Source organism: Bison bison, unplaced genomic scaffold, assembly GCF_000754665.1.
Source record: "Bison bison bison isolate TAMUID 2011002044 unplaced genomic scaffold, Bison_UMD1.0 scf7180017864370, whole genome shotgun sequence".
NCBI lineage: Eukaryota > Metazoa > Chordata > Mammalia > Artiodactyla > Bovidae > Bison > Bison bison.
In genome coordinates, this window is record NW_011494942.1 from 6,442,245 (window position 1) to 6,453,051 (window position 10,807).

Below are 10,807 nucleotides of genomic sequence, written 5' to 3' on the forward strand. Positions count from 1 at the left end.
TACAATGCTCCTCAAATCTTTCCCCTTCAGATCAAGTGTAGCTGTCCCAGAGGGAAGCCCTCTATGGTTCCCTGAAGCAAGACACGTTTTCCTCATAATATGTACTGGTGCTAAGTCGCTTGAGTCGTGTCCGACTCTGTGCGACCCCATAGATGGCAGCCCACCAGGCTCCGCCGTCCCTGGGATTCTCCAGGCAAGAACACTGGTGTGGGTTGCCATTTCCTTCTCCAATGCAGGAAAGTGAAAAGTGAAAGTGAAGTCGCTCAGTCGTGTCCGACTCTTAGCGACCCCATGGACTGCAGCTCACCAGGCTCCTCTGTCCATGGATTTTCCAGGCAAGAGTACCGGAGTGGGGTGCCATTGCCTTCTCCGTACAGTTTGTAATTATACATTCAATATGTCTAACTGTGTAATTATTTGAGTGGCATCTTTTTGTCCACTAGGCTCATGTCTGTGGTTTTCCACTCCTTCTTCAGTGCCTGTTACATTGCCTGGTACTCAGTAACTGAAAGGTGCTCAGTCCTGTCCAACTCTGTAATCCTGTGGACTACACAGTCCATGGAATTCTCCAGGCCAGAATACTGGAGTGGGTAGCCATTCCCTTCTCCAGAGGATCTTCCCAACCCAGGGATTGAACCCAGGTCTCCCACATTGCAGGTGGATTCTTTACCAGCTGAATCACAAGGGAAGTTGGTACTCATTTGAAATTAATGGTTAGATTCATGAATGTATAAGTCTGTTTCTGGAGGGAGGCCTAGGCTGATTTTTTCACATTTAGGCACTTTCTAGAAGCAAAATCAGGAAAGTTTCAGTTATCAAATATGAGTGAAATGTTGAAATGGCACAATTTAAAAAATAATAGGGAAAATATAGACAATGTGGAATGGATTAAGGGAACGAGGAAAAGAGGTGGGGAAAGGGTAATGCAGAGATGTAGCCATCTTTTTAAGCCACTACTGGCACACAAGGGAATTGGAAGTATTAGTACTTGATAAGAACCAGGAGCTCTGCCTTCCCTGGAAAATCCTTCCTTTGGAAATGACGTGTTTCTCACTTGAGTCTGGGGTCTCTGTGTGTACTTGCAGTCCATTCTCAGGTTAAAGAATGGAGGCAGAAGAGGAAAGAGATCATTTTTCTTTATAAAAATACATGTAAATCAATGAATATCTTTATTTAGAGTTTAACAGATACATTATTCATAAACCCGATAATGCCTATTGTAGTCCAAGAATGGGTTGGAAAAAAATTTTCAGACATGAGCAGAATGAGAGGATAATAGAGTTTATTAGAGCAGGAGATGCCATTAGAACAATGGGCTGGCTCAAGGGAGAATCCACACTTTTCAAGGGCTGGTGGCTAATTTTTATAGCCTCAAGACAAAGAAAATGCCTGCTGGAAGGGTGGCAGTAAGTGATTTGTCAGGGTGCTAAAGTCAGGGAACTGACCAGTTTAGATCAGGCAGCTCATGGCAACAGTTGTTATGGGGCTCAGTCAATGCTGGAGACTTTTGTCTTGTGACCTTGGAACAGGGCTCCACAATGTCAGCACCCACTGTCGATTTCGTGATGGCCTGTGTTCTGTGGCCGCTTTTAGTAGTGGAATCTCTGTGAAATAGCCACCTTCCCTCACCTGCCCCAGCTTCACCATCTAACACGCAGAACCTAGAATCTGATGCTCCAGGGCCATCAGGCTGCATTTCAAAACACCCAGACCTGATTCTCTCCCTGGGCAGTTACTGTCCTCTTTGCCAGGAATAGTCTGAGGTCTGCTCATTCTGGGCCCCCAGCCAGCACCTCTAAGTAACCTCAAGATATCCCTTAAGGAAGAATATCTAAGGAAACCTTAGGAAAGTGAAGCTTCAGAAAGCCTTGGTCCAGCTGTTTCTTTAATGCCCTGTGTATCCTTGGCTACTTTGTCATATTGTATTTTATAGCAACTTCCTGTTTGCCTCTATTTCTTCTAAGATGGTTAAAGGTGGAATTGTGCTGTTTCATCTTTAATTCTCAGCCCCTAGCACAATGTCTGGAACATGACAGTCAATAAAAGTCTGAAGATTTTGCTTGTTACTGTTCTTTGTGTAGTTTGACTTATTTAAAGTATACATTTTTTAGACAATATTTCACATGGCTTACAATGATCCATATAATAGTGTGAAGGTAGCACAATTCTGAAGTAGGATTGAAAAAAAATAAGAATGAGGATAAAGGATATTCAGGACTAAAGTGAAAACTGGCTACTATAATAGACAAAATTCCTTGCAGTGTAATTTACCCTTAAATGTGTCCACATAAAACAAGACATCATCTCTCATTCCATTCTTGATGCTTACAAAATAAAAAGCAAAACCAATTTCTTGGCAGATTTTTTTCTCTTTAAAATGCTTTAGAATATTCAAAGACATTATTACTATTAAAATTTTAAAGATCTGACTAGTGTATGGGTTGAAACATGGAGGAAACCATTTAATAGGCATCTAATTTAAAATAAGTTTGAGCAAGCTCCAGGAGTTGGTGATGGACAGGGAAACCTGACGCTGCAGTCCATGGGGTCGTAAAGAGTCGGACTCGACTGAGCGACTGAACTGAACAGAACTGAATTTAAAGCTGAGATGTAAATATATTACTGAGTTTGCAAGGTGTCCAAAATTAACATACAGAAAAAATATACATGTCTTTTATGTATCTGTATGGAATGGACATAGATATAATATTTATGTATAAAATAGGCCTTTTAAACTAAAAATCTGTCCTGTAAATATACAAGTGAACTAACATTCATCCTGCTTGTGTAAAGCTTTTTGCACAAATTTTTTAGCACACTTTTTTTCCCGCTCCCATCTCCCCTCCTTCACATTATTTTTAGAGCTAGAAACAAAATATAATAAATCTTTAAATTTTAAATAAGCTCATGATGTTTCCTTGTAAAGCCCTTGGCTAATATATGTGTGTTATTTTTGTCTACTGTTAAAAATATCCTGTCCATTGTTCTAGAATTATGTAATTGATTAGAAATGACCACGTACGTCTTTAACAAGAATTGAAAGCACCAGCTGCCTGGTATCAGGTGGGTGTCATAATCTTCAGCCAGCTAGCTAGTTCCCCATGGCTAAGAGGACGTGCCCGGCAACCTTGAGTGTTTGGTAATGCAGGCGGCCAAATACCATGCCAGTAGAATAAACAAGAGATAACGTGAAAAGTGAGTTGTCATCACCTTCTGTTTGAATTTTTTTCCCTTGGAAGGAAAACTCCCTGTGTATTTAACCCTTCTAAAAACCTCAGTATTTTCTATATTTCTTAGAAAGCTATTTTCACCCCAAACCAGATTTATCTCAGAATAATCTCATCACATGGATTTGAAGTAGAAGATCCATGGCTTTGGAAGTGTAACATTTGAACACACATGTAGTGTTGTACGCCTTAGGCTAAACATAAAAATGTCATATAAATATACACATATATGTTTTATTTCTCTGATCTCTAAATAGTAAAATTTCTTGGTTGTTTCAAATTACATTAAATTTGTCTTCTAGGATGTTAGAATTCATTTTTCCTCCATATCATTCAGTTAAATCTATTAACTTAAGATGATAAAATTTGTTCTTTATTATCTGAGCATAGATGAAGTAATACAGAATATTTAAAGAGAATGGTGGTTCTTTAACCATTAGCTTCTATTAATCTAGAAATAAGAAAACAAGGGTCTCAATGCTAGACTCTGAAAAACAGTGTTTATTCAAAATAAGCCTGTTCCATGGGCTTGAAAGGAGACACAGAATTTGTCTTATAATACTGCTTATAACTTGTCTTACAATGAAAATGCCTTATGTTCTGTAGAATCTCAAAAATTTCCCAAAGAAAATTGGTAAATCTAGAAAAAGCTTTGTGAACTCTGACTTTTATAAACAATAGCAAATAGCTCTTACAATCTAATGACCTGAGTGTCATGGGTTGTTTAACTTTATGATCTAGGCAAGAACATTATTTAAAAAAAAAAAATCACCAGAGACCTCAGAATGTACAGAACACTTCATAAAAGATTATATTGTTCTTTGAGTTTATGGTTGCTGGGGGGAGAGATAGGGGAATGGATAGTTAGAGAGTTTGGGATAGACATGTACACACTGCTTTATTTAAAATGGAGAACCAACAGGGACCTACTGTATAGCACATGGAACTCTGCTCAAGTTATGTGGCAGCCTGGGTGGGAGGAGGGTTTGGGAGAGAATGGATCCATGTATCTGTATGGTTGAGTCCCTTCACTGTTTCCCTGAGACTATCACAACATTTTTTGTTAATTGACTACATTGACATTGACATTGAAGTCGCTCAGTTGTGTCCGACTGTATTGTTATGTACAGACCCCATGGACTGTAGCCTACCAGGCTCCTCCAGCCATGGAATTTTCCAGGCGAAAGTACTGGAGTGGGTTGCCATTTCCTTCTCCAATTGTAATTGACTACATCCTAATACAAAATTAAAAGTTTTACAAAAAGATGATCTTATTCTTGCTGTTTTCCCACAGTGTAGGAGGCTGGAGAAAAGATGAAAACATAAGACAAAATTAATTTATAAAAATTTCTGAAGATTTTAATGTCTTTGCTGTATTTTTTTTACATTGAAACCAATTTTAACAATTTTTTATTTAAAAAACTTTAATTCACTTTAATCAACAATACATTCATCTGGTTCAAAAGCCATAAAAGTATAAAAATTATACCCTAAAATGCTCTTTCATATGCCCAGGTCTTACCACAGCCCCTCTTCCCGTCCCCAACCATTACCAGTTAACTGTAAAGATACATAGGATATTTTTTATAACCTTACAGCTGTTTTAAAAATTGAAGTATAGTTAATTTACAATGTTGGAACTTCCCTAGTGGTTCAGCGGTTAAGAATCCACCTTGCAATGCAGGGGACACAGGTTCCATCCCTGGTTGGGGAACTAAGAACCCGCATGCCAGGGAGAAACTAAGCCTGGGAGCCCCTACTACTGAGTCTGTGTACCACAACCACAGAGTCCATTCACTGCCGTGAAAGATCCCACGTGCCGCAGCCAGGACCAGAGGCAGCCAAATAAATAAACACTGGAAAAGGCTGCCTTAGTTCCAACTGTACAGCAAAGTGCTTCAATTATGTGTATTCTTTTCCAGATTATTTTCCATTTTAGGTTATTGCAACATATTGAGTACAGTTCCCTGCGCTATACAGTAGGTCCTTGTTGTTGACCAATTTTATATATAGCAGTGTGTTTATGTTAATCCCACACTCCTAACATCTCTCTCCCTTACTGTTTCTTAATGTACATATACTCAATATCAAATATATCCTTTTGTTCCCTCCATTTTTCTGCAAGCTATTTTCACCTATCAATCCATCTTCTTGTATTGATATGTGGACAGGATGCTGATTCATTTGCACAGTAGAGTAATATTCCATTGAGTGAAATGATATACTTTAACAGTCTTCCATTGATAGATACTTCAATTGTTTTCCATCTTTTGCTATTATAGACAAAGTTGCCTGACTAAACTAACACATACATTGTGTCCTTGTGCTAACAGGCAGGATTAAGTTTCAAAACCAGACGTTCTGAATCAAAGTCATTCGCTTTTACAACCTGATTGATGTTGCTCAATTGCCCTTCATAAGTATTACATCAATTCATGCTCCTTCCAGCAGTATATGAGTTCCACTTCCCCACCCTATAGGCATGTTATTATTACAGAGTGTGAGCAAACACTGGAATTTTTCCTCATAGGTGAAAAGTGGTATATTAGTTTACTTTTAACCTGCACTTCTTTAAAAAAAAAAGTTTGGCTGTTCGTTGTGGTGCACCGGCTTTCTCTAGTTAACCCTCGTGGGGAAGCCTTAACTTGTTACGGAGTACCGGCTCTAGAGTGCTCAGACTCTTGCTGCAGTGCTCAGGCTTAGTTGCCCTGTGGTATGCGGGATCTTAATTCCCTGACAAGGGCTCGAACCTGCATCCCCTGCATTGGAAGGCTGATTCTTAACCACTGGACCACCAGGGAAGACCTTCACCTGAACTTCTTAAATGAAGCTGACAATTTTTTTCACATATTTCATAGTAATTTTCTTTATTTTTTGTGAACAGTTCATGCTTATCTTTGATTCTTTTCCTATGGCATTTAAAAAATCAATTTCTAAGAAGTCCACATACATTAGAGATATTAACCCTTTGCCTGAGATTTTAGTTGATATTTTCCCAGCATGTTGTTGTTTTTTGACTTTGTTTGCATTGTATTTCCAAGCAGGTTTTTCTTTTTCTCTGTGGTTGAATTGGACCAATATTTTATTTAATGACTCTAGATTTGGAGACTTAATTAGAAAGATCCTCCCAAGCCAAGGTAATAAAGGAATGTACTGTTTTCTTTTAGAACATACATTTTTTTTCTTTCTGCATTTAAATCTTTGATTCATTTATAGATTGTCATGTTTTAGGGTGTGGGGCATGTATATAACATTTTTTCCAGTTATGCTGTTGAGTTATTCATAATCTTTTCTACTTATCTAAATCTTATTATCTAAATCATCTCCATAAAGTATCTCTTAATCCACTGAGATTTACTTGTAAGAACTGTCATGGCACTTGGGGTTTTACCACTGTACTGTGGTTTTATCATAATAATATACATGTGTAGGTTTTGACAATTTGGGGGACTCATTTCCTACATTTATGTTCTTATTCACTACAACTTAAATGGAAGAATATGACATTGTGATCACATGGATTTGAGTAAGAACCATGACTCCCTCTGCAAGTGTGACATTTGGACCCAAGTGTAATTTTCTGTGTACTATATTAAACACACAAATTACTACACTTCTATATGTTTTATTTCCCTTAGACGTGGACTTTGTCTTTTAACTTTCACCATGACAGCTAGAAGCTACTTATGCTAAATAAATACTCAATAAACATTTGTTTCTTGGCTAAGTTAGTGTCGTATGGCTTCTTCTTTTAATTTTTGCCTTAATTTTATTCATAGACCTGTTTGCTCCAAAACAGGGCAGAATTCCTACTTTCCTTTGATTTTTCAGTTTTCTAAAGTAATCACTAGTGTTTCTATGTGGGAGCTCCAATAAAAATAGAAACCAGGTTGAGTCAGACATTACAGTGGAAAATGTCATAGTTTCCCCTTATAAGATCTGCAATTGACCTAAAAAAAAACCCAAACCAAAACAAAAAACCTTCACTAAGGCAGAATCCAGATATAACTGAAAGCACTTCTTACCTTGGCTATTGCTGCTTAGTCGCTCAGTCATATCTGACTCTTTATGACCCCGTGGATTCTAGCACACCAGGCTCCTCTGCCCATGGAATTTTCCAGGCAAGAATGCAGGAGCGGGTTGCCACTTCCTCCTCCAGGAGATCTTCCCGACCCAGGGATCGAACCCACGTCTCTTACGTCTCCTGCACTGGTGAATCTTTACCGCTAGTGTCACCTGGGAAGCCCACGCTAGCTATTGGAGGACAGTAACACTAGGCAATAAAATAGGGTGTTGGAAAAGATCACAGATTCGGTGTTGAGATTTGACATCTATTGTTTTCATCATTTACCATCTATTTTCCCCCAACGTCTGGTAAGAATATCTTAAATCTCTTCTCAGACACTTCCCTCTACCACTCTCAGCTTTCATGGGCTTTGGCTCCAGAAAAACGAAGTCAGTGTGAGCACAGCATCTTCTAGGCCATGGAGATGGGTCCAGGGATGTGCATTTGACTCAGTGAGAGTAGGATACAATGAGATATTTCCTGAAGTTTCTAGGAAAGCAGTAGGTAGTTTCCAACTAGATCTCATTAGGGAATTACGTGAGACTGAACTTTTACCACCACACAGAACCTCAAAATCAAACACATATACTAAGGAGAGAAAAATTGGAGGGTTGGAGAAAACCTTGAATATTCTGGTAACATTTTTTTGTTCCTAAATATAATTTTGCTTAATGTCAGTTCCACGTCTACGCTTTTCAGTTGGGTGCACCAATAAATCATCCCTCTTTTTTGTTTTGTTTTAGCTAGTTTGAAAGATCACTAACTGATAGATCAGCTCCATAAACTAGTTTGGTCACATTTAGGTAAATCAGATTAGCACATGGGTCTCAGTGGCTCTAGAAATGCTTGAGCCAAGGTCATTTCCAACGTTAATATTATATGAGACAAAATTAGCTTTTTGGGTAAGTTACTAATGTCAGTCCCAAACAGTCCATGAGTTTTGCCTTTTGGATATGACCTGTGGAATCAGTTTAGGTCAGTTCAGTTGTTCAGTGTCTGACTCTTTGCAAGCCCATGGACTGCAGCACGCCAGGCTGCCCTGTCCATCACCAACTCCTGGAGTTTACTCAAACTCATGTCCATTGAGTCGGTGATGCCATCCAACCATCTCATCCTCTGTCGTCACCTTCTCCTCCTGCCTTCAATCTTTCCCAGCATCAGGGTCTTTCTGAGTCTATATATTAACCAGTCAGGAGCTCACTGGTGATCTGCTCTATCCCTAAGGAATCTTTGCAATTCCGTTTTTCATTTCCCCAGAGAAACAACCAAAGAGCTCCAACTGCACAAGTGAAGACTCAATTTTTTTTCTTGATTTTACTGTACTTTGTTTTGCTATTTATCATTCATATCTGTCTCCTCCATTAGATACAAGGTTATTTTCTGGACTTTCCTGGTGGTCCAGTGATTGTGGGTCCACCTGCTGATTTAGGGGACATGGGTTTGACCCCTGCTCTGGGAAGAGTCCACATGCCTCGGGGCAGCTGGGCCCCTGCGCCCCAAATACTGATGGCTGCGGGCCTAGAGCCCACGCTCCACAACAAGAAAAGCCACAACAATGAGAAGCCCACGCACAGCAGCTAGAGAGTAGTCCCTGCTCGCTGCAAGTGGAGAAAGCCCACACTCAGCAATGAAGACCCAGGGCTGCCAGAATAAATAAATAAATTTTTAAAAAGTTATTTGCTAGCAGGAGCTTTGCCTTATGGTAATTTTCCCAATAAAGTCTTACAGAATGTGTTACTAAATTAAATTTGGCTGCTGAGACACACACCCAAAATAACAGCAACAGGCATCTGTTTCCTCCTCAGGCAAAAAGCAAGTTGGAAGCAGGCAGTCTGTAGCCAGAAGAGCAGCTCCATGAACTCCAAAGACCCAGACTTCTTCCAGCTCTTGGCTCCTCCAGAGCAAGGGTTTTGCTTTTCTGCTCATGGTTCAGGACAGCTGATAAATTTGATTGCAATGTTTTTCTTCTTTCGGCATTAACATATCTGTTCTTCTGTATAATGGTAAGAACACATGGTCTTTTTTCCCTCCATGTCTTTATCTGGCTATGTTGAGGCCCCCGATCTCCCTCCACACAAAGACTCATTTCTATCCCCAACGAAGTTTAAAAAATTTTAAACTGGTCTATGAAATGCAAGCTTGGGAATCATTGGCTTGTTGTAAATTTAGTATTCACAAATAAATTGGAACAATGAATTACAAATTAAAATAGCCTTTTTCCTTACATCTAGCTAGATATGATTATCATCCTAAGATTGTCATTTTTAAAAACTGAAGTATGGTTGATTTACAGTACTGTGTTGAGCTTCATATGGCATAGTAATTCAGGTATGTATTTTTCAGTTTCTTTTCCTTTATAGGTTATTGCAAAATGGTGTATACAGTATCCTGTTCTGTTCAGCAGATTGAGTCATTTAAAAATTGAATCATTTAAAAAATGTGACCTGAGAAGTATACTTAGTACCTGTGGTTTAGACTCCCTTTCTGTAAAAATTCTGATATAATTCAAGGTTGGTATCTTGAGCCAGGTACAGACACATATAACCTGTTAATTTCTTAAAATATATGTAAATTATAAGTGACATTTGATGTCCCTGCATAATAAAATGTTAATGTCGAAAGTGAAAAACAAAAACAAAAAAAGACGGTGTAAGTTGGAGTTATCCCTAAGATGCAAGAATAGTGAACACATGCAAATCGATAAATATATTACACCAAATTAAAAAAAAAGGAACATCCTCATAGTATGCTGGAACATTAAATGAAACAATGATTTTGACATTATTTTATGTTAAAGATATAAAAATGTAACATAAGTGTTAATATTTACAGCAATAGTAGCACAGGACAGATTAAGAAGCTGTGGTGCTTAGGTTGAACCTCAACTCTGCTACTAAGAGAGTCAATTCCTAGGCAGGTTGGTAGGAAGTCCGGGGGTCCCTAAGGAGAGAGGAGTCTGGAATTCTCAAGGAGGAGGAAAGGACAAACATTTTTTTTTTCCTCTGCATTCCTTAGGATTATATAACAATAATGTATCCTGCTTGAGGACAGTTTCTGGAAAAAACCTTCTGGCTAATCCTATTATCTTAAAATGTAAATTATGGGAGTGGGTCTAGTAAGGTCTTTACAACCTCCTGACACTGACTCGATGGAGTTGAGTCTGAGTGAACTCCAGGAGTTTGTGATGGACAGGGAGGCCTGGCGTGCTGTGATTCATGGGGTCGCAAAGAGTCGGACATGACTGAGCGACTGAACTGAAAACTGAAATGACATTCTTTTGATTCATTGTAATAAGTAATTAAGAGATAATTCTGTTGTTTTTGAGATTGCATCCAAGTACTGCATTTCGGAGTCTTTTGTTGACCATGATGGCTACTCCATTTCTTCTAAGGGATTCCTGCCCACAGTAGTAGATATAATGGTCATCTGAGTTAAATTCACCCATTCCAGTCCATTTTAGTTCGCTGATTCCTAGAATGTCGACGTTCACTCTTGCCATCTCCTGTTTAACCAC